Source organism: Phasianus colchicus, chromosome 2 (genome assembly GCF_987193195.1).
Source record: "Phasianus colchicus chromosome 2, bPhaCol1.hap1.1, whole genome shotgun sequence".
Classification (NCBI taxonomy): domain Eukaryota; kingdom Metazoa; phylum Chordata; class Aves; order Galliformes; family Phasianidae; genus Phasianus; species Phasianus colchicus.
This window is the reverse complement of record NC_143437.1, coordinates 16,062,017-16,087,210: the sequence shown is the minus strand read 5'-3', so window position 1 is coordinate 16,087,210 and position 25,194 is coordinate 16,062,017. Positions and strand designations below refer to the sequence as shown.

Sequence of the window (25,194 nt, the reverse complement as noted above, 5' to 3'; positions counted from 1 at the left end):
TGATTTTACAATAACAATCAGCTTGCTGGAAGTCCCATAATGGCTCTGATCTCACTTCTATGTTTTCCCATCCTTCTGATTGTTTTGGAGGGGGGGGGGAGTGGATTTAATTTTCTTAGTTTAGGGGTTTTATTATGTTTACATGGAAGAGCACATGGCAGAGAACTGGGACTGAGAATGCCTCCCTTGCCTGTCTTCTGTCACTGCTTTGTGTCTTCCACAGTGAGTCCTTCCAGCCAGTGTCTTCATCCTTGAAAAGAGAAGGGCTAAGCTATGGAATGTGGCAAGAAGGAAAACTCTGATTTCTTTGGTCTGCAAGGACAAATCATCAGAAAAAATCTCCAGTACTTTGCCACTCACACACCTCCAGGTTTTCCCAGGGGAAGGTGCATGGCAGTATGGACACGCAGGCAGGAGCAGAAATGGGCAGAGAGGCTGACAGCTATAGCCCAGGGTTGGCATGGAATGTGGTAGGGATGTGACATTGTCAAGCCAATGCTCTGATCCCTCAGAGGTTGGGCCCTCAAAATGCCATCCTGCTCTCATCTCAAGACCTTCTAAACTCCTTTAGGAATCTTCCTGGACCTACTGAAACGCAGAATATCCCAAGTTGGATCATCAAGTTCAACTTCTAGAGGGGATCCATTGAATCCAACTGTAGAAGACAGAAGGAACTGAGGACTGTCATGGACCTCTGGGACAAAAGCGGCCACAATAGATTTTTCCACATCTTTGCTTTAAAAACTGATTTAGTATGTCCAGTGACAAGATACTTAAAAAAGATCTTTAAAAGTTTCACAAAGGAAGAAAAATGAAACACCGTTACAAAGCAAAGAACATAGTTAATAAATGGGTCCAAAGGAATGAGCCTTGAATGACTGCATGCCGCTTTCTGGGTGGAAAAATGGTGGCTGGCTCATTGTTAAAACAGTCCATATTTCTTGTGGGAAGTAACCATGCAGAGTAGTAACACTAATGCAAATAGAAATTCTCTCCAGAAATGATTTCTGAGAATGCCAAGAGTATTAAAATAGTTGCTTGCTCTCTCCAAATAGACACCACTGAGATAATGAAGAACTGACAAATTGGTGTAATTCCAGCAATGAGCCTGTAACTTTCTTCTGCAGTCATACTGTTGATTTACTGGGTGAGAAGAAGAAGAAGAAAAAAAAAACACAACAAAACACAACAGGCAGCTCTAACACAGCAAGACAAGTAGGGCTGGATTTTTGCTGTCCAAAAGAACAGTTTACAAAGCCAGTCTGGCACAATTCAAGGCAGCCACCCAGATGGAGCTTCCCTTGGGTAGGCTGCTGTGCAGCAGAGGGCCATAACTCCTGCAGCTCACCCTTCCTTGTGCAGGATGGTGCCAGGTGTGCTCTGATGGAGTCACTCAGGCAGCGGGTGGAGGAGCTGCAGGAGGAAGTCAGCAGACTGCGCTGTATTAGAGAGGGGAAACAAAAAATAAAGTGACACTTGAGCTGGTGAAAGGAGAAATATTAAGACCTTGTGGCTGGGACCTCCAAGGACTGCCAAAGAGCATCAGCAGCAAACAGAGAAAACCTTGGGGAAGCAGGCATCATGGTCCCTGGCAACAGGATGACTCTTCCCCTGTTTGTCCAAATGTACCATCAAAAAACAAATACAAAGCCTTGGGCAGTGGATGAAGTCAATGAGCAGGATTCACTGTGATAAACACACCAGTTGTATGTGCTAACAGCCATAAAACAAAGCATCCAGGGTGAGGACTTTGCTAGGAGGCACCAGTAGCTGTGATTTTCTGGGTCAACTGTGCTAAAAGCAGGGTCTGGGATGGGCTTGCAGTGCAGAACAATTCCTGAGCCTTTCCTGGAAGCTGACAATGAATAGAGCTAAGCTTTTCTTTGCAGCAGACATGGTATGGGCTCAGGATAAACTGACCTATATAACACCCAGCTATTGCTTTGCAATAGGACTTTGGGGCTTTTTGTTTGAATAAGCTTTCTTCTGTATTATATTAACAACTTTGTGATCAAGTATTGCATCTGAATCATTTCATTTCATGCCTGTCTTCCTCTTTATATTAATAGTATTTTATGCATTTAAATTTCAGGGAAAGCTAAACAAAAGGCATTGTAGCACAAGCACATCTAACAGACTCATTTGTCAGTGTCACTTAAGGAGATGCTGTCTCTGCTGAGTCAGAAACCTGCCCATTGATTTATGACCACCTGCTGGTTGGAGGAAGCTTTCTTTGAGCCACAGCATTCAAGGCCTAAAGAGGTTTTTCAGATCACCAACTCTGTCTGTCCATATATTACCACGTTTTCAGGCTGTTCCCTTGGGACCCTGAGCTGTTTTTGGCTAGAAGGAAAGCTCCCAGAAACTGATCCACTTGGGACAAGCGATTCTACATTCATTGGAATTTGAAGCTCAGAGCCGCTGGTTCTAGCTGTGTCTCTCTATTAGATCAATGTTGCTCTGTGCCTGGTGTTTCTTTTATTCCATAGGGTAGTGCTGTGCAGATGAAAAATAACAGTCAGGTAACTCATTGGCCATTTTAGTAAATGATTCTTATAAAATGAGATAAAGCTGATAGGCAGCCTGTTGGGGAGACTTGCATGCACATGCAGTGTGTGCAGTGGTTCGAGTGGGACCTTGCAGGGTTGTTTCCTGGGTTATTAGCATCAGGTGGTGTCTCGAAAGAGACCCAAGCTTGTCATAGGGCTTAAGGCTTCATTTGTATGTTAATAATATGACTGACACTCGTATTGTTCTGTTCAGTTGAGAATAAATTGACTTTTGAGCACAAATAACTAATGATGATTTTTGGCAGAGTTTAAACATCCAAGTGTTGATTGCTGCAGCTATCCTGGGCTTCAAGTCACTCAATGACCCGATACTCTGGAGTAAACACAGAGGAATCTTGAGAATTGAAAAGAGAAGTACTTGCTAGGATAAGAAAGCTAGGCTTTGGAAGTTTTAGTCTGGGAGGAGATGGTGAAACATCCTTGATTACTGTATATTCTAGAGGTTGGAGGCAGCCCTGCTAGGACACTGCAGACAGCGAGTGGCACAAGGAAGACAGCTGTGGGTGGGATGTGTTTTCCAGTTTGTTGTTATCTGGAAGAGGAGGGCTGGGGATACAGTTTGAGTTCTTGCAATCTCACAGTGTTAATAGAGGTCCGCAACAAAAGCCAACAAGATGCCTTTGCTGTTTATTAGACTCAGTTGTGCTGTGCCTGCTACCAGAGCTTTCTACTCAGAGCTAAGCAAAAAAAAACATTTCTTTCCAAGGTCATCTGCAACACGTTGCCAGGTTTTCCGGCTTGATGGCATTGGAGGATGTTAGGACTCCAAGTGCATAAAAGTGTAAGCGTGGTTTAAGACAGGTCAAAGAGAAACATCATTAACTATGATCACAGTGAGAGGATGTCCTGGCAGCATTTTTCCATCTACTCCCCTGTTCTCTGCCAAGGGATTGCGCAGACCCTTCTTAATACAGATTCAAAGAGTAAAGAAAAATTCATGCTAATGTTAACACAGCCAAGTGTGCATTCTTCGATGGAATGGGCTCCAGGCTACCATGTATATGTTAAGAAAGCCAAGTGTCCATGCCCGAGAGAGATGGACTCCCTTCAACTGCCACCATTATTTTACCACTGCAGTGACAACTAGGTTTTGTTCAAAGAAAATTTCCAGTTAACTTAGTGCAGCCCAGCATATCTTCTAATCTTTGGTAGAAAAGGGAGAACCAGAAAACGCCATCAAAAAGCGTACCTCTGCTCTGAGGTATTTCTGGGAACAAGAGACTCGCTTTTCTGGGAAGGCAGATGCCCAGCTTGGTAAAATTAGGAACACTTCTTTAAGATTTAAGTTTCCCTTTTCACCAAAGGCCAATTCTGCAGTTATTCGCTTTAAAGATACCAGTTTGCCGTAACTGCGGTGGACTTGAGCCAGGTGCAGAGATCTAACCCCTGCTCAGGTGTTTTATTGTCTCTAGTATAGAGCCTGTTGATTTATAGGAGCACAGTTAGAAGGAGACCAGCTCTTAACGAGGTGCCTTAAAGCTGAGTTACTTAGCAGGGTCACATGAATGGTGAGTGCACAGCTTCTAGGTAATTAAAAGCAAGTGAATAGGACAGAATTTTGTGCTGAACTCTTAGGCATAGGTATTTTTACTCAGTTGTGTGGGAATAAATGAATTCATGTCTCTCTTCTGTCGTGTTACAGCTTGGTACTGTAAACAGTACTTATGAGGATCTCTGTTGTCTTGTAGTACCTGTAATAAATCTCTTCCAAGTAAAATTCAGTTAGACTTTATTTTGTTTTTAACCTTTTGAATGTTTTCAAACAGAGTAGGTGATTTATCTATTTAAAAAATGATGTGATTGATTTGGAAATGGTTATAGGTGTACCTTTTTGATATGGCCCCTGAAGGGAACAGAATAAAAGGAAGCAGCTAGCAGAGTTTGAGAACACTGATTCCTGGTGCTGCGTTGCACCTGCAAACATAAGCTGGGAGAGCATTGGTGCTGCATAGTGAAATGGCAGGGAGTACTTAAAGCAGTAAAGCAGTTCTCCAGCCTGCACAGGCAGCATGCCTAGAGAAGTGGATGTTGCCAACAGGAGGTGTTTAAAAGATGTGTGGACTTGGTGATGGTTGGATGTGGTGATCTTAAAGGTCTTTTTCAATCTAAATGATTATATGAAATGGTGGTAGGTGTCTTGAATGCTTTGTGTCTTAATGTTTTCACTTCTTAATAAGCCACTCTCAGGCCTCTCTGATGAATTTTGTTTAACCTACAGGTGGCCTACATAGCTCTGAGGAACTTCAGCACATCACTGCATCAGGCTGGTAAGATGAATCTTTTTGTTTTCTTGCTAAGAATTGACTGACTAAGCTCAGGTTTGGTAGGAAAAAAAACAACCTTTTTTTTCTTTCTTACTTTGGATCCTAAATTTAGTTTAACAGTTCTTTAGAAATGCATCATATAAAGGAAAATCAATGAAAATATTGGAGCAATGGGTTTATTATATAGAAATAGGCTGTTCTTCTATTTCTTTCCATGTCTTTCTATGGAATGAATGTCAGTTCTCTGAAATTTAAATATAGTGATGTGCACTGAATGCTGACACAGATTTCTCTAGTGTAAAAACGTTATAGACAGAACTTTCAGAATTCTGCAGGGGTTGAGTATGTATCTTGAACCGTTAAGTATATCTAAAATATTGCAGACCAATCAAAGAAATGTTAAACACACTTTGGATTTCGGAGAGTATTTTAAAGGATGAGGATTCAGAAATGTTTAAAGGAAAGCATCCAGCTTTGGACAGTGTGGAATGCCTGCTCAAGCTAGAACCTATCCTTTAAAAATTCTTGTGTTTCCTGAAAATGTTCTTATCTGGACCATGCTTTGATCTCTGTGCCTCACAGTTTCTCAGGAATCACTGAGATATTATTAGCTGTTGAGATAAGAAGCCCAGCTAATTTGTACAATGCTATCGTGCTTCATCTCTGCTATCTTAATCAGCACCATTCAGCTAAATATTGCAGCAGGGGTGCCCAACCTGAGGGGTTTAACAACCAGTGCACTTGAGAATGTTGCAAAAGAGCAATCCTACCCTAAGTTATGTTAGCAAATTTGGAGGAGGTGTTGGGGAGGATGGGGTTAAGGATGGGGAAGTATCTGATTGAGGATGCATTAGGAAGAGAAGTGCCTGTCCTCTCCTAAGGAGTGGGAGTCTGATTCAAGCCCCTGGGAGAGAGAGCTTCTTCTCTGAGGCCTGGTAGGGAGGGTAGGGTCTGCTCTATTGTTTCAGAATGCAGGTGAAGCTCTACTCAGGCTGAGAGGGGGACAAGCAGCCTTGCAGAGGAAGTTACGTTCCAATTGCAGCACTGTATCCAAGTGATCCACCCCAGCCCTATGGGGCAAGCTGGAGAGGGAGAGAAGAACTGTAGGCTTGCCGCTTTTCCTTCTGATGGGGTTCAACTCTAAGACAACTTTGTGTGCTGCAGCAAGTGTGTCAACCATGCAGCATCTCTGCAGGCAGTGGCTCTCTCAGAGCCAGTTTTTCTGCTATGCAAAGGGAGAATTGCCTAGACTGAGCTCCATACATTTGTAGCAGCCTAGTCCAGAGGCTGATGTTGCAGACTCTGCCTTATTTTCACTCTGTGTTCTGTGGTATAATTTATACTAAAACTGAGCCTAGGCAGCTGCTAAATCCACATATAGTTGACTAAAAACAAGCTGAAAGGTCTTTAGTAAGCCTAATTATACTGCAGAGACAGTGCTGTCAATGCAGTAATATTATGTGCATGCTAGATTTGTTCTCTTATGCTAGTGAGACAACTCAGATCCCTAATGCTTTCACTTAGCATGTAACTAAGCTGCTTGTGTATCTTGCAGCCAGGCCTGATTAAAGGCTCTTCTCTACTTGTCCCCAGAAGGGTATAAATAAAAGTAAATTTAGACGCGTTCCTTGCTTAGAGACATGTCTTTGTGAAGATGCAGATTGTAGGATTTTTTTTTTTTTCCTTTAAGCTCCAGTGATTTTATTTTCAGATTCAAGTGAAACAATAGTCAGGTTTTTAATGGGAAATATAGTGGTAATGATGCTGTGACTGGGCTTTGAGGGATCTAGGGACCTGCCAGGTTCTGGGATCTAGGGACTCAAGGTCGATCTGCTAACAACTGTGGTTGCCACATGCTTCTCCAGGGGAAAGACAAGACTCTACGTGTCCCACAACCATTCATCTGGTACCCAAATGTTTGCTGACAAAGGTACAGAGAACTGCCCGCTAAACAGGAGTGACTGAGTAGAGAGCATCTATCAGCTATCTGGACTGAGGTGAAGGCTTGACCCTGTACTGACCAGAAGCCCAGTGCTCTAGAGAAACTGTTAGTGGGCACACCAGTGCCTCACCTTTCTAAAGCATTGCTTGCCAATGGATTGCAAAGAGATATCAGTTGTTCCTGAATCTGTAGATGTCCTACTATGTGCTTTAGTACCACTGAAGAGGGAGAGTGGTACTGCAAAATAATCAGGGGTTGAGATTAACAGGATCCCCTTGGCTCAGCTCTCCCCAGTGAGCCTTCTTACCCCATTTGTGCAGTGAGACACAGGCCATGCTGTTCTCTTAGAGGAGAAGCACCTCTTGCACCTCTGGTTGATGTTTCATCCTTGGCAAGGATCCCCTCCCTCAAGGAGCAGTGCAGGCAGAGCAAGGGCAGGCTGTGGTGTGCAGGAATAGGGAGCTTTCTAGCAGCTCTTCAGAAAGGTCACGTTGGCAAAATCAGCTCTTGAGGAAAAGTGGGACTGCAATTTTAAGTGCCCTAAGAGACTTTTAAAAGCACAGGTTGTGTTTTCACATCCAAAACTGCTAATGTTTTGATAATCTCCAGATTAATTGAAGGATGTTTCTGTCTGATTTAATTTGCTTATTGCTCTGCTGCCAAATCACATATTTCAGATATGAGTGGATGTCTTTATGCTTTTGATCCTAATTATTGATAAGTAAGTGTGAACCATAATGGTGCTTAACCCATACCTCATAGAATGAGCTTGCTTTTAATCATCAGATTTGTTGAGCATGAATGCAAATAGGGAGAGTGCATTATTTTAGGGTTAGGAAAGCAGAGTTCTTAGGGGATGTATCCTTCCAAGGCTTGTGACTAAAGCTGCCTTCAGCATTATCATAGAATCATTAAAGTTGAAGGACCACTAAGATCATCGTGACAAACCATGAACCCATCCCTTTCATGCCCACTAACCATGTCCCTCAGTGCCACATCTGCCCTTTCCTTGAACCCCCCCCAGGGATAGCAACTGCACCACCACCCTGGGCAACCTGTGCCAGTGTGTCACCACTCTTTCTGAAAAGAAATCTTTTCTAATATCCAGCCTGAACCTCCTCTGGTGCAACTTGAGGCCATTACCTCTCATCCTATCACTGGGAGAAGAGGCCAACCCCCACCTCTACACAACCTCCTTTGAGGCAGAAGTAGAGAGTGATAAGGTCTCCCCTGAGCCTCCTCAAGACTGAACCATCTAAATTCCAGAAAATGCTTTCTGGAAGATTTGTATTAGTCTCAGGTAATGCTGCCAACTCACCAATTCTGTTAGAACAACCTCAGAAGCCTGCTTGTTCCCATCCCAGCCACCTGCTCCTTGGTGTTCGCTTCTGCACAGGTGCTTAGCATGAGTCTGGCAAACCTCTGATGTTGTGCAATGAGATTTCTCATCATAGTGTCACATGTGATTTGAGTTCTAATTTGATTTCATCTTCTGGCTGCTGCCCTTCTTTCTCAGATCCAGCTGATGGTAAGAAGCATGTTTGACTTCCTGATTGATGTGGTCTGGGCAGGGTTTTAAAAAACAACAACAAAAAAAAAACACAAAGCAGGTACTGATATTTGGCACTTAACATATTCATATGAAACTATCCTTCTAGGCACTCTTCCAGAATGTAGATAATTTTGTAACAAGAATTTTGTCATTTCACAGTGAGCTGTCTGAGCCTTGCATGTATCAGAATACATAATATTCACTTCAACTGCGGGGCATCGTAGTGATATGGAATATTAAAAAAAAATAATAATAAAACAATCCTGGATTAAAAAGTAGCAATTTCTGCAATAGCAAGAGTTTAAATGCTGGAAGAAGATCACATCTTGCCCCCTGTTGAACTCCGCTGATCCAACTATCTTCCAATCTTTCCAATGTGATGGAAAACATTTTACAAACCAATGGAAGTAGAAATGGTAGGCATTCCAGTCTAGCTGTGTAATAGGGATAAATGATGGAGAAGCAGAAATTAATTCTGTGGAATTTGTGCATAAGAACTAGGTTTGGACCCTGTAGGGGAACTGTTATGTCATGGCCTGAACTGATGATTGAACACATGGTGAGGGGCATGGTTGGCCCGAGAACATCATTTCCAGTTGGGTCAACTTTTTCCTATATATGCTATTGGTATTCACAATGCTAGTTGCCTGGTATTGCAAAGAACTTGTCAGAAGCAGTTTTGCTGCTTTCTAGGGCAAAGAAATCCTTTCTCATGTTTGGTGGAATTGTGTGAGATTGCTTAAGATGAAAACTGAGGTTTCCAGCCCAAACTAAGTACCTGCCCCCCCTTGCAATAATTAAAAAGGGCAAATGAACTTTTGCTAAGTGTGGAAGCAGGATTTTACGGAATACAGGAGCAGACTGACTTCTGGGCTGCAGCTCTGGATAAAGGAATTGCTTTTTTGTTGTTGTTATTCCCTCGCCCCCTATAGTACAACATATCTCTCCAAGTAGGGCCATGTAGACTTTGGATGCCATCTGCTAGACTAGAGGATCACTGCATGGAGCCACTGTCTGGAGGAGGAAAATGGTGGAGAAGAGGAGGTTGTGTGCCTCAGCCATAGTTCTTTCTAGGTTAAGCATTGCAGCCCAGGATTGGTACTGCTGTGCCTCATGGTGCTTTGTGACTCTGTGAACAAAAAAATCATTAGGTGCCTTGTTGGTTTCAGTGAGGCTGGCTGGGAAAAGAGACCAAAGAGACACAGCAGGAGACTAGAGGAATAAGCAGTATACTGGTCTACCTTGAACTTTCTTGATTTCCCAGTATCTTTGAAGAGGCTCTATCTGGAGATGGATCTGGAGCCCAGCCTAGCTCTCTCCCAGGCATGTTATCCTCTCCTTTTCTGGGGGACAAAAACAAAAAAAAAAAGGCATTGTTCTCTAATAATGGGTAAAATTATAATTATGCCCAGTGTGGCTGAGGAGAGCATTGCCCCAGTTACAGCTATGGCAAAAGGGCCTCTGGCTTTTCAGCTCTTTCTGCAGAGAAGGGGGAGGTGCTCAGTAATTTAGGGGAAAACGTTCAGAACTGAATTTTCAGTGAAAATCTGAAAGTTTTCTGAAGTCTTTTCTATTTTAGGAGAACACAAAAGAAAATGTTGTCTTTATGAAAATCTCTAATTCATTTCTGCTATCTAGAAATGCTTTTAATTGGGATGACAAGGGAAAACTGGATAGCAACAATCTAGGGACAGATTCCATCTACAGGTTCCTTTTGTCTGTTCTGTGAAAGCACTCTGCAACCTCCCAGCTGATGTGCTGGTTGGTCTTGTTTTTTTTTTTTCTTTTCTAAATATGCTTCTGGAAGGAACATCTGATGCAGCAGTTCTTGATTGCATGTCCTGATTGCAGAGCTGTCATTTTGAGTCTGCTTGGCAGCATGACGAGATCAATACCACGGAGAGGTGTAAGTGGGTATTTCACTGCTCTCCCTCCTTGAATAAATTGACTGATCTATAATTTACACGCTAGGTAAAGGACAGCTGAGTCAGGTACCCACAGGTACCCATGCCAGCACATTGCTAGAAGCAAGCCTTGTGCTTTCCAGCAGCGGCCTGGAGGGGCTATGAGGATTAATAGGCTGGTGTAAATTAGCACAGCTCTCCAGTGCTAGCAGTACTACAGGGCTGGCCTCTTAAAGAAATAAGGTTTGCTTGATCATTGTCTGGTCTTTCTTCCACTCCCAATAATTCCTGACTGTAGTGGACAAGCCTGATCAATCTGATAAATGAGCAGAGTTCCCCAAATTAATGAATTTTCTACCATGAATTTGGAAAATTACTAGCCAAGGAGAGTCGTGATGGAGTCAGCAGTTTGATGCTGGTTTAGTCAACTGGCAGTTAGTCCAGATCAGAAACAAGCCTCTTGGGAGGCATGGGGGAAAGCTGAGAGTACTGCCGTGGGGAAAAATAGTAAAGAAAAAGTTTAAAGATGCAAATGTGCTGAAATTAATTCCACCGTGTGGCAAATGGGCTTGTGAATGAACTGCATAAGGAAGAAGTCTGTATATATAAAGGTTTATTGCTTTTTCTGTTGTTGCAATGTCTGAGTATTTTCCAGTCTTTTGTGAAGCTGTACAGCTAGCCTCCATCATGTGTGATTTGTTTTTCTTTCAAATAGACCCTCTCTATCTGCTCTCTCGGGATAGACTGCTTGTCCCTAGAGTGCTAGCTATACCAAGCTTATGCTCACGTTGGCTGGCCTGGTGGCAGCAAGGGCAGCCCAGAAACACAGTTTGGCACGTTCAGCCTGGTGCACTGCTTTGGTGATGGCTGAAGCCTGGCTTGTTCAAGAGCTGTCTTGTTTGTCCAACTTCAGTGGATCTTCTACTTTGCAGAAGTAGAAGAGCTGATCCTTATAGAAGTGACCCTGTGCAATTGCTTTTGCTGTAACCATCCTTGCTCCTTCATTACACATCCAAATTCTATTTAAATGAAGTTGTGCTGAAGATGCATACCCTGGCTGGGGAAGATATACTGAAAAGGCAGTCTGGCAATGTCTGTGAAAATCAGCGAAGCCCTACTGGGAGGAAGGTGTAGACATCATTCCAGGTGTGTGAAGGGCTCTGTGCCGATCTCCTTTCTGCATAGATGGATTTATTATGTACCAAGGAGTCCCTCTGCCCTTCTGACTTGCTCTTAAAAAGAGATGCCTGAACACCTGCTGGGCACTCTTCATCAGCAGTGAACATGAGATTGCATCCATGTGGTTTAAATGACCACATGGTCACCATGAGCTGCAGAGAAGGAAAACATGCTGCAAGACCTTCTGATGCAAATGCAGCAGCTGCTTGCTGCGTGGGGTCTTGGCACAGCCATCTTTGCTATCCCTAGTAGGTATATGCATGTATATGACTGAGAAGTATGTTGAGCTGTTCTGGGCTGAACTTGGCCTGATTACCTGATGTAAAGTAGATCATAGGCAAAAGAGCAGAGGGAATTTACCCAGCTGTAGGTGCTTTACTACTTGGGGCCTCTACCTGGACAGAACTGGAGGAGACTGTGAAGACATCACTAAACTCATGAGGGCAACCTCTCTGCCAGTTGTAAGCATGGAGAATCCTTCCCCAGCAGGAGATATTCTGTAGGTGATAGATTCAGGAGCACATGATAACATGGAGATGTGATGTGGTGGCCACATGAAAGGCAAAGAACACATTGACTGGGGAATTGCAGCTGGAAAGGAAAAGTTAGGCACAAGGTACAGTGATGAGTCTGCTGCACAAACCCTGGCCATTTCTGTCACTTTATTGCTGTGTGATGCAGCAGGGGTTTGCTAGCCTTGGGTGGAGATGAAGGATGACTCATGTAAAGTATGATCAGGTTTTGAATTAAAAGGTTAAGCTTTAGCTGGCCTGCTGCAGGGACTGGCACAGGGGGTGATGCAGTTAGCACTTTATTTTGTGTGTGTGCAGATCAGCACCATGCATTGCTGTGGTTTGTGTGCTGGCCCAGCTCCTTGCCATGTTGTTGTCTCCAGAGATGCTTTGCTCTGAGTCTGTTGGTCCTCCAAGAACAGGAGATGAGGGAAAGGAAACCCATCTCTTCCCCCTACTTTAGCAAGGCGGCTAAAACTCCCTGCCAGCTTATAGAAATTTCAGCCTTACTTGCTCATGTCAGAATGTATAGAGCACAACACTGAAAGGTGGGGGTTCATGTTTGTTAATGTCTTAGGTATTCTGTGAAGAAACTTCGAGGGTTTGATCAGAAAGACTTTTGCAACACTCTTAAAATTTGGTTACTGAATGGATTTGTATTATGGAGCAAAAATGCAGAGACATGACACTACTTTGGTTTGGTAGAGAAAGATTAACATCAAAGATTTTCTATATGCAAATTCAGATTGGACATTGGATACATATTTTCCATAATGTTGGAGTAAAAATCCCTCTGTTATTTCAGTTCTTGACATTTTTTTGAATTATAATTGAATCCCTGCATGCACCCTTCTGCAGATATATCACTTACCAAGCAGAGTGCTGGAGACGTGGGGTCTCTGATCCTAAGGGTCTGTGCATTGAGTGGGGTTGCTAGCACAAGCTGTGACTGCTGGTTCAAGCTCTGTTGCCCTGGGGTTTGGCTTGAATCTCAAGCTCCAGAACATCTGATTACTCACATTCACAGTATGGATGCTTTTGCTGTAGAGGATTAAGTGAAATGTCATGTCTAGAAGCTGAAGGAAGGGAGTGTTGCATTTCTCTCTAAGCCATCAATCACTTGAGGCTTCTTGTTGCCGGAGTGGGTGGGTGTGGTATATTAGCACTGACAGGGAACCCTGAGATGCTTTTTGTGCCCAGCTAATCACCACCTTAGACTTGCTTTTAAGGCTATTGTTGCATAAGGCCCACAATCAGGCTCAGGCTGATTTTTAAATGGAGCTGCTGGAGGTGACACAGAGGGGACCAAGTTCTTTAAAATCATTGCAGCCATTATGACAGAGAGGCTGCTTTCAGTCTGAATGCGTCCCTCTCTTTCTAAATGATTATAGTATTTGTAGAGCATTAGAGTCAAAGGTGTAATTACTGCCTCCCTTCTTTTTCTGACTTGGGGTGGGCTGAGAAAGGAGAGCACATTGGGTTAGCCAGGACACTTTCTGTGCCTCTCAGTCTGGGTGATTTTCTAGTGACCCTCTTCAGTTTAAGTCATGTCTCCCAGTTGCTCTGTGGCAAAGCTTCTCAGGGGATAGCTAAATTTACCATGGTGTTTCAAAGCACTGAGCTCAAGCTGGCTTCTTCAGCCAGGCTGTGCCTTTGATAGGGAGAATTGCCTTCAAGCTGCCTCGCGTAGTGCTTAGGATTGAGGCATTTTTCTCAAAGTGGGGATACAGAATTATACACAAAATCAAAGAGCTGAGTGTGGCTGATTTTCAAAAAGCTGCTCTCAGTGCTGCAGGAAGCTTTCTCGTTTCATGCAGTGAATGCAGCAATATTGATTGTTTTCTTTTTCATATTATGAGCTGTGGGTTGTCTTCACTCTTTTCCATTGCTTACTAATTCTCTTGAGTTATTTTCCTCCCTATTTTCATCCACTGAAGACGGGTTGCTTGGAGAAGAAGCCATCTCCCTAATTGTATTGCCATTGCTAACCTGTTGCAACTTTTGCCAGGCAAAAAGTGAATGATGTTTTGGAGGTTGCAAAGGAGAGAGAAATCCCATGCACTCTCAGTCTGTGCTGTTGCATTGAGGTACCACGCCATTATCTGAGCACAACCAGTACTTTCCTCTCCTCTCTAATGCTGCCACCTCAATTCATTGCTCTTTGTTTCAGAGGCCCCTAGGTTCTCAGGCTCCCTGTTTCTCAGTTCTCCTCTCCTGCTTCCCTGCTGTTTTGTAGTTTCTCCCCTAATGTCTAGTATGGGGGATATCTCTGTTCCTTCATTCCTGTACCCTTTGGCTGCTTCTCCTTTATTCCACACATATTTCCAGCCTTTCTCATATAATATACATGCTAATTCCAATTGGTTCACGTCCCTCCACAAAGATTTCCAAAGATACTTCAGTGACTTCATCAAAGTGATCCAGTGAACATTCAGTCACAGCAGCTACAGAAGAAATATTTCTCAGTCTGTGGTTTTTGCTGCAGCTGAAGAAGAAAGTAATAGCTTGCAGGAGTCTGTGCTGTGCTATGTGTCAGGCATTGATAGAGAAGGTAGGGAGTGTTAAGAGAGATGAGAATCTTCCAGGACTCAGCTCATGGGCTGTTTGAATTGCGTGAAACAAAACATTCTTGGCAAACTGGTATAACCACAGGCATTATGAGGATGCATACACGTACCCAAAAGGGAGAGGAGTATGGTGTCGATAAAGCCCAAACATCCAATTTAGGCAGGTGCTGAACACCTTGCAGAGAATCAGGGTGTGCTGTTTGGGTAATTGATGGTCTGGTCACCATCCTTAAGATAAGGACTGTGTTCAATTTTTGGGCCCCTCACTGGAAGAAAGACAGTGATGCCCTGGAGCGTGTCCAGAGAAGGGCAATAAAGCTGTGAAGGATTTGGAGCACAAGTCTTATGGGGAGTGGCTGAGGGAGCTGGGATGGTTCAATCTGGAGAAGATTAATTTTGCCCCCCCCATTTCCTGATGATTTCCTTTCCCATTTAAGATAGGAAGATCCCTATAACTTATACCTCCTCAGCCAAATACAACATCTCTTCTCCTCATGGTTGCTCCAACAATATGAATAACCTGTGTTGGAATGGGCTGCAGAATGCAAATGCTTTTAGAGAAACCTGTGGTTTTACCCAGCAGGTAGCTCAATATCATGCAGACATTTGCTCACTCCCCCCTCTCCCTGTGGAGGAGAGAAATGGGTGGGAAGAAAAAAAAAAAAAGTAGGGCTTGTGGGTTGAGATAAAAGCTATTTACTAAGACAGAGAAGGGGAAAAAAGTAATAATGATAATAACATATATATGTATATGCATGATACAATTGCTCATTACCTGTCAATTGATGCCCAGCCAGTTCCTAAGCAGGACAGTATGAGAAGCTGAGAAACTGCAGTGTCCCTGGCTCTGTACAGCACTGCTCAGCAATGACTGGAAGCATTCATATGTTACCTACATTGTTTTTCTCCTGATACCAAAGCATAGCATCCTCCTAGACACTATCAAGGGAAAGTCAACTCCATCCCCAGCTGAAACCAGGACAAATCCTATCAAACAGAGGGGCTGCAGTTGTTAATTAGGGTTGTTACCCAGTTCAAGGCTGTAGAGGCCAGCTGGACATGTCTCTTGGTACAGTCTGTGCAGTAATATCATTAAGCCAACTAGAATCATGGACAGAATGACATGAAAACATGCCATCCATCACACTTGATGTGGCAGTTCTGGTATTAACTAGGACAGTGTGATGTGGCAATTTGCCACTTTCTGCTGCAGTCATTCATCTTTACCATGAAAGCACAGTATTCTCCTCTATGAAATACTAAAGCTCACCACCTCCTGTGGTAAAGATGACCCTTATTCTGCTGTCTGATCAGTTCTCTGCAGAGACACTTAAATTAAGGCAGAAGTTGAAAACAAATGCATCTATGGGAGGTTTTTTTACTGAAGTTTATTTTAGCAAGTGATTTTTTTTTTTTTTGGCTCGGAAATGAATATGTGAAATGTTATCCATCTTTCTTTCTTTCTTTGTCTCTGCATTAAAGGGACAAGAAGCATAGTAAAATATGCATTTCTGATCTGTAAGTGTGTAAAGGCAACCCTATCTGGCCTTGTAGGAATATAGCCTATGGTGATTCAAATAAATCCTATGTGCATTTGCAGGTGGAGTGGGGGGAAGAGATCATTCCTTTAAAGGAATAGCATCAATTGGCATATGTTAAATATTTGTTATTCTCTGGTGTTTCTAGCACTTCAGCTGGGGCAATTAGGTCAACAAGACACAGATTAACTTCTTGTCTTAATATCTGTAGCACAGAGGCCACTGTTCTCTGATCAGTGATGCGTGTGCTGTGCATCCATCTTGGCAAGTGTGTGCTGCAGACCCTGGGCAGGCTCAGGTCCACAAGCAGTTGTCTTCCTGTCTGAACGTGGTCTTACCTTGGTACAAAGCACTCTGCACCATTTCACCTGGCACAGATCTGGAAGTGGTCATACCCTACAAAACTTGTGCTGAAATTGCTATTTTTACATATGTCCAGAAGTTAGCAAGGAGCTCCTTTAAAACTCCTAGAGTCTCCTCCTGCCTCTGCCATGTCTCTTTTCTCTTCTCCCTGTACTTTTACTGAGCAGTACTGTGAGTCTTCAGTCCTCTCCCTTTGGGCTAGTTGTTAAAGGCCCAAAGGCTCTAATGTAGGATGTGCTGCTGCTAGAGTTGTTTACCATAGGCAGTGCCTTCTTCACTATCCAAAGGCCTGTGAATCCAACATAGTTAATTAGGTGAAAATATATTGGGGTTCCCTGAGTCTCAGTACAAAACAAAGGCTCTGATCTGTTTCTTGATGCGATCACAAGCATGCAGAGCAGATGGTGAAACTGAGGTGCAGAACGAGTTTTAAAATAGAACGTATCCTCAATCTTTCTTCAACAAGCTTCAGAGATGGCCTTTCAAGTGCTCGTGCCTCTAATTGCAGATGTGTTTAAAATACCCTTTTAAGAAAACAACTAATTCTTAGGTACAGTTAATTGGCTTAATTTTTAAGGATGTTTCTTGCCATCAGGAATGCATTCCTATCATCTCGTTGTTGAAGAGTAGTGCAATTAGATGTTTAAAACTACTGATAATTTTTTTTTTTTTACTATTTCTTATTCTTTAGCATTACTTTTTCAATTTTTTTCTTTATTCCCTTCCCATCAGCACAGCTAAAGCTCTTCATCACTAAATTGAAATGAGTCAGTTGCTTCCATCTTCTGAAGTTTGAAGTTCAAAGGCTTAATGCCTTTATTCAGTGGCATTTTCCAAAAGGAAAAGGTTACTTTTCATGGTGTATTGAAGAACATTTGGAAAGCATACCAGTAAGGGGAAAATCTGTTCAGATTTTGTTTGCTTTTATTTCTAGCTAGCTTCTGCTACCTTTCAGAACTGCCATCGTGTGCTCTAAGAGCTCTGTACAGCTCAGCTTCAGGATGATGTCGTGCCTTGATAGCAACTGAGTATTCTGGGAGAGCAGCTGAGAGGAGGAAAGAAATCTGTCTTAGTACAGAAAAGGCAAGGGGTTCCTGTATTCTGCACATAAAAGTCTCACCATTTCAGAAACTTTGATTTTCTGATTCTTGACAGAGCCAGATTGTTCTCAGAAGCACCTCATAGTGGTGTAGGAAGAATATTTCTATCTGAACATGCTGGGAAAAGTTTCACCTTGGCACAGGAACCATGCTGCGACAAGTCCAGATGTGGCTGTGGTGTCTTCATATTTGCAAATACTCAGTGCTTGACTGGATGAGCAATTTGACCCAACTTCAGAGCTCTGAGCAGGAGGCTGGACCAGAGTTCTCCATGGGTCATAGAATCATTTCAGTTGGAAGAAAGTCTTAAAGACAATCTTGTCCTGCCCCCTTGCAAAGAACAGGAACACCTACAGTTTGATCAGGTGCTCAGAGCCCCGTCCAGCCTGACCTTGAATTTCTCCAGGGATGGGGACTGCCTCTCTGGGCATCTTGTGCCAGTACCTCACCACCCTTATTAGAAAAACTTTTTTCCTTATATCCAGTCTAAATGTCCTCTCTTCTAGTTTGTGATGTGAACATTCTGTTACATTTACAGTGCTTAATATCATAGGTTTAGGTGTATTTTCTGAGACAAACAAGAAGGAAATGTATGTGACAGGGAGCTTCTCAGGTAAGGATGGGAACAAAGAAGAGGAAAGAAATAACAAGTTGGTATTACCAGCACTTTCCAGTACCTCTTTCCTAGCAAGTAGTCATCCACTGAACAGTTTAATATCCCAATTGCAACAAGCAGTATACTCAAAGCAATGAAGCAGCATGGCAATGAGGACTAAACAAGTCCTACCCTGCCTTATATTCATTACTTCAGGTTGCTGATCAAAGTCTGCAAGCCCATAGCAAACAGATGTGATCTCTGGAAAGGCAGCACCCTGGGGTGAAACCTGACAGCATCTGTGCCCAAACCTCTGAAGATACAGGAAGAATAAGATTTTACAGAAAAAAGGACAGAGCTGTGCACAGCAATGGATGTTTTCCCACGTGAAATTTGAAGGAAACCCCTTTTCAGGCTGTGCTTTTTTTCCCCCTTGCTTTTGTGAAATAAAAGAGCAGTCCCTCCACCATCTTTTGCCTTATGCCAAAATAGTTTCCTGTGATCTGCCTCCCAATAGGGTGGCAGAAGTTCTGAAAGTCCCAGTTATGAATTAAAATATTGTAGGAAAAAGTCTGGGAAAGTGTCCTGCTTGTCAGTAGGAGAGAAGACTTGTTAGGACGGGGCAGGACACTGGGATACCAGATCCAAATCCCTTGGGACTGCTGGTGACAGGACACTATGTCTGTGGTAACTGGGAACAGGCAAGCCCTGAAAGAGGAAAGCAAAGAAAACCAAGCAGCAGAGAGATGCTCAAGGGGAGTATGGAAGTATAAAATCTGTCCAGGAGACAAACCCAACCCAGACAGATAAATTATGTAAAAGCTGTTTTGGAAGGAAATTATGTAATTTAATTACATAAAAGCAATTTTGCTTCCTTGACCAGGACAGCTCTCTGTATCATGGCCTCAACTGTGCAACGTGCCTCTACTTTCTGCTCTTGTCCTGCTGGAGATCACAGCAACAGTGATTCCCCAGTGGCTCAAGTCCAGATGAAGAACGTCCCAGTGCCTCTGGGAGCTAGAGGCTGCGTGAATTCTGTACTGTCACTGCTCTATGTCAAAGTCCTGCTTAAACTCTAGGATGTTGTCAAAAGCCCCTCTGCTCAGAGACTGCAGGGGTTCTTCAGTGGTGAGAAAGGATCTCTTCCTGGCTGCTTTCTCTTTGGGTCCTTATCAGCCCAAGTTTGGGAGTCTGAGTGATAGTACCTAAGGTCTTAACACTGATCTTGTCACCATGACACTTTTTTTCTATGAACTGGATATACTGACATCTTCCATTGACTGTCACAAGTGGAGAACTCTGTCCAGGCTCCCAGGAGATGAAGACCTTTCTATAGAAAATAGTGTACAGATGCCATTCCTCCTCAACCTTTTTTTTTTTTTTTTTTTTTTCTGCCAAGAACAGGAACATTCTTTCTTTATCTCTTTTCCCTGTCCTCTTCAGTTTAGCATCACTTGCACTCACTCTGATAAGACTTTTCTGTGTGCTATGTTTTCCCTGCACAGCAGGGCAGTTATTTATCAGGGAGTGCGAATAGACCTGGCATCTTTTTATTCCAAATATACCAGCCTGTCACCATTTGCAATGAGAAGAGGCTTCTTAGGACAGTGCAGGTATGAGTGTTTGCTGTCATTGTTGCTCTTGAACTGAGAGACTTCCACAGATACACTGCAAGTATTGATAGTATCTTTAATAGTAGCGTATCTCATAGTACTGCCTGGAGGAGTGTGTGTGGAGTGTGGTTCTTTTTCCTCTTTCCTTAAATTTGTTCCTGTTGCTGTTCAGCTATTATGCCTTGCCTACAAGACTCAAAGTATTTTGAGTCTTTTGAGTGTATTTATCATTTCTTGTATGCAGCAGCCCTGCACTGTGAGGTTCCCAGACCTGGGTGAGATAGGGCTGCCCTGCAGCATACAAATGCTTCATAGTGGGAAGTCCACAGGAATGCATGTCTGTGTAATTTAAACCAGGAGCTAGGAGAAGAATGTGCCACTTGGTGAACCTATGCTGTGCCAGAAAAAAACATGTTCTTGTTATGCATGGTTCAGCATAGCTGGGCAGCCAAGCAGGGAAGGCATAAGGAGCTACACCCAGAATAGGTGAGCGTGCTGACCTAACATCTGCAAAGAAGACTTCAGAACTCCCAAATCCAGTCTTTTCCCTGTGCGACTGGGGAGACATCCTACTTCTGTCTTTGAAGTTGGATGCTTAAATAGTTCTAGCCTCTAGCTTTTGCAGTTTCTCTCAAAGTAAAAGTTGTGAAGCTTTTTTTTTTTTTTTTAAGTAGTCTCTTCCTTAGCTTGTGTAAATTGCCAAGAAAAGGATGCAATTTTTAATTAAACCACATGTCTCTGCTGACCTGCCGTGTTCTGTGCCCAACACAGTCTTCCAATGTCACCTCACTGCATCTACACTTATCTGCCATTTCCCTAGGCAGCAAATGTGCACTGAACTGCTACCGTCAGAGTGCTGGGTGTAGGTGCTCAAATGTTGTGCGCTGGAAAGCTTGTTTGAACAGCCAGCTATGTATCTCCACCCCTGGTGAGCACTTATGTTATCTGCTGCAGTGAGTTTATAACAATACATAAAATATTGAGGTCCCAAACTCTGGTGATGCCATTGTTAGTAACTGCTTGACTACCCTGAGGACATGGCCATGGGCAAACTTATCAGGTAAGCTACTCAGAAAACTGTCAAGTCAGGCTTTTGCAGTGTGCTTCAGAAGGACAACTAAATCATTTGGAAGAACATCAGTTATAGAGCAGAGGGTTAAATGTAATCTTTCATACAGGCTTTCAACGTTTCTATGTATAAACGTGTCTTTTCTTCCCCAAAGCACAACATGAGACCTTTTTAAGACTAGAAAATTCCGTTTAATGTTTCACAGAGCATTTGAAGTCCAGCACAGAAACTTTTTCCTTGCATTCAGCTATGTCTAAATCTGCCTTGCTTTCTCAGGAGAAACGCTTGCTAGGATGGAGAGCAGTCTGAGATCTCTTTTGATGTACTGATGAATTCATTGCTGTGTTCTGTATTCCAGCAGGCGTGCTGCTGTGCTTTATTTATACTTTTAATGTAATGCTATTTTGTATGTATCAAAACTGGCAATGAAATTAATATACAGTATATAAATGCATTAAAGAAAAAAGAACACCGGCAGTTGCTTTAGAGAAGTAATTAAAATTTAAAAGGCAATTTTCCAGTGGAGAAAACAAAATAAACTCATTATTTACCATGGCTACATCCCTAATGGAGTGTGGAAATTATTTTATTAATGATTTTGATATTTCAGAGCATTTTTTTTTAATTGACAATTACAAAAGATCTCTACAGGAAGGATGATTGCTCCAAAATTTAACGCTTTCTGTGATAAACCCAGTTGCTCTGGCAACAGCTTTCCTTCGAGAAGATAATATTCAATAAGTATATATTTTTCTTCCTTTTCAACCAACGTATTTGTAAGTCAACTTACCTTATTCCTCTAGATGCTCAGGCCAGAAACAAGTCTGTGCAAAGGTGTTGTCCATGAGGTCATCAGATGGGACAAGGGGAAATGGTTTCAAACTAAAAGAGGGGAGGTATAGATTGGAAATAAGAGGTATTTTACACTAAGGGTGGTGAGGCACTGGCAGAGGATGCCCAGAGAGGTGGTGTGTGCCGTGTCCCTGAACACATCCAAGGTCAGGCTGAACTGGGCTCTGAGCAACCTGAGGGAGCTGTAGGTGTCCCTGTTCACTGCAGGGGAGTTGGGCTAGATGGCCTTTGGCGTCCCATCCAGCTCAAAGGATGCTGTGATGATTCTATGAACTTAACCTGTTAAATCAACTGGGGATACAAACCGCCCCAGGCAGTAGGCTGCTAACCTGATAAAGCAGCCGAACCCCTGCAAGCTGAGACTACTGGTGTATGTTTGTTTATTTATTAAATTAGCTTAGCAGAAAGGGAAGTGGAAGTGATTTTCTTTTGGCGCAGAGAGAGGCTTTAGGTTTTGTTAATTAAACAGCAAGACAGTAAAGTCTTGATGTGTTAATTGGCTATGTTGAGACATGTATTGATTAAATGAACAATTAGGGTGTCACTGCAAGAAGATGGTGATTGCGTTAAGGTGGTTTTGGGGCTGGACTGTTCTGATGCAGAGATTTTGGAAACTGGTACTTGTTAAAATAACTGCTGCCTGAATAGGATAGTGGAAATGTTGAAGCAGTGGAAGGTAGTGCTCTGAATAGATTGTGGAATTGACACCTGCTGCATTTTAACTATATTCAAGGATGTGATTAATTTTATTTTATTTTGGCTGTCTGTTTACCTACTGCAGGAGGCTATGAGTACAAAAGAGATAATAAGCCCTTGTGTTGTAAGAATGATACTTTAATGCTGCTAATCAAAGGATATGAATGGTACCTTCTGCTTTTTGTGTGTGACTGCAATTATTGTAGTAGAGCAAAAATCACAGCTGTAGCCTGTTTTTATCTCCTCAAGATAATCTGACTGTCAGCAAAGGTATCTTAGCCTGGTATCGAAGTTTATTCCTTCAAGACTTGGGACTAATTAAATTCAGATTTAACCTTAACATAGGTTCTGATAGGCCTTGAAACTCCTAAGCTCCAGAGGATGACTTTTTCATATTTTTTTGAATAGATTGAATACAAAGTTGTACTAAGATATGATTGCAGGTAGGTACTGCTCCTGAGGAATTTTAATGCGTTCCTTTCTTTTAAAACTAAGAAAGTAAAAGCAGTGTTAGCCAATTCAGTGGAGCACAGTGTAAGGAAACAGTTGAATCTGAATAAGCAACTTGGATGCTTACCTGTCCTGATGCAGACTATTTGTCTTGGTCCCCTTGAGTCTGGAATGCCTGTTCTCTTAGGTCCTATGCCTGCATATCTGGACCAGGAAGCCAACCCATTTCCTACATGGTAGCTGTGGCAGCCTAGAGACTGCCCTAGTCAGCCTAATACTAGGGTACTAGGAATAGTTTACCAGCCTACTTTTGTCTCTCCACCAAGTAGGTCTTGTGTAGCATGCACTTCCCCATCCAGAACAGTGGAGGTGCCCAACAATCTCCTTTCACTACTAAGCTGAACATGGGAAGGGAAACTTCCAGCTTGTTTCTAAAGAAATCCTGCTGTTCAGGATTGTGAATTTGGGAAAGTGCTGCATGCTGTGATTGAGTCCTTCTGGAGTAGGGTTGAAAGGCCTTGCTCTAACTAACGTTTGACACCTTTCAGAAGCAAAGCATAGTTTGATGGTAGCTTCTGAGTTCGAGTCACTCGTTTTTAGTGGAGGTTGGTTTTCCTTGTTGTTCTTTTCTCTCTCTCCCTCCCCTCCTCACTTTCTTTTTTGTTTCTTTTTGTTTGTTTTATTATTATTTTTTCCCAACCAAACCTGCTTAGATCAGCATTTCCTCATTCACAACCAGACCTGCTGTAACACGGTGAATTTGACAAGGCCTCCAGGCATTGTCACCTTCTCTTGATATTAACAATCCTTTCCTATGATATATGGTAACGCTATCATTATTTGCCTCTGAGCAACCCGGACACTTTTTGAGCCTATCCTCAGGTGGCTCTGGACACCCTTTTCCAGTTGATTTGCCTTGTCTCCAAGACTAGCTTTCACCTGCAAAACCAGGGGAAGGCAGAATGATTTGGACAGCGGTTGAATTCTTCTATGCTGCCCGATGCCATCGGCTGAAGGACAAATCCCAACTACAGGAAAACACAAGTGGACCTGTTTTCCCTGACCCATGGCTGCCCTGGCTATACTAGGAAAGCCACTTGAAACTGAGCAACTGAAGTGTGCTAAATATGGTTCTGTCAGATAGGAATCTTTCTTCCAAGCAGAGGTTACCTGGAGGGTGAGCTGCTCGTGGCAAATTAACGTTACTGAAATAATAAAGAGAGTTTAAACTGGTTTCTATTCATCTGGCAAGTACTTTCATGCTAATAATAGAAAGGGCAGCAGTATTATGTAGTAATGGGCCTCCTTTCCATTGTTCTGTGAAACTGCACTTCATTAAATGGCAACCTTTCTCCTGGCCCTAAATAGTAAACTAGAGCAGTAGCAATATAAAAGCACTTCAATATTTTATAACAGCTAAGGCTGCCTGCTATCTATAATTACAGTCAATACTTGGACTGGAGGGAAATGCCTAATTTTCTTAATGTTTCACGCATGGAAAAACAATCAGGCTTTTCCTGTATTTGTAATTGCATTGGCTGGCTCTAGATGAGTGTGCTTTTCCAAATTATTAGCGGGCCCTGGCAAAAGTAGCACTGAAGTAAAAGCTTCTTGCAAGTAAATGCTATTTCTTCTGCAGACTACTTGCACAAGTCCCTGCCTCAATTCCTATTTATCTTTGGGATTACCAGCTTCACATTCATAGACCTTAAACCTTGATTGAATTCTGCCTGGAAAGCAATGAGCCTAGGAGCTTTTTGTAATCCAGTCTCTGCCCTGACAAGCTCGTGGTGTGCCATCACCTGCAAATCTGTAGTCCTGCTGGGAAAGGGGAAATAGAAACTTGAGATTTGGGATAGGGAAGAGATAGAGAGCAACTTTGCTCAACTAAGCAATTACAGGCAGGAGAGAGAACAAGGAAGAAGCCATGAATTGTAAGGATCTTTCTGCTATGAGACCTCTTTCTTTTCCTTAGAAAAGGAATGTCAGGGCCATGAGAGCTCAGTAAAGTCTTGAACAAAGAGAATCTAAACTTGCTCATGTGTGTATGCTGGTCCAACACTCGTATTATGCAGACCTTGTCTTTGGGATGGTGATGAGCAATCCCACCAGGATCAGATGGAAGGCAATGGGAAGTTTTAGTAATGAAGGGACAAATAAATGAGAGGGAAGAGCATTTTCTGTCCAATACTGCTTGGATGAGGAGAGCTGAAACAAAGGCACAGTAGGCTGTGACTTTCCCTCTTTATTGGTTCTGTCCCTAAAAGCCACATCAGAAATAGAGATGATATTATTTTTCAGGTCCTTTACAAGCAGCTTGGGCTGGTCTACTACTTTGATTTTCCCGGAGAGAACACTGGCCTACAAAAAACATCATTTATCTTCTGTTGTCATAAACCGAAGGCTTATGACTGTGTAATGCAGGAAA

The 25,194-nt window shown here is 42.7% G+C and overlaps 1 long non-coding RNA gene across 1 annotated transcript; it reads left to right on the top strand.

Annotated features, from left to right (window-relative positions):
• Positions 1-4,555: 4,555 nt before the first annotated feature.
• On the top strand, positions 4,556-18,961 carry LOC149918864 (uncharacterized). Its single transcript, XR_016463992.1, has 3 exons — positions 4,556-4,698; positions 4,789-4,837; positions 18,303-18,961. It is a non-coding gene; the product is annotated as an uncharacterized LOC149918864 (long non-coding RNA).
• The last annotated feature ends 6,233 nt before the right edge of the window (positions 18,962-25,194 follow it).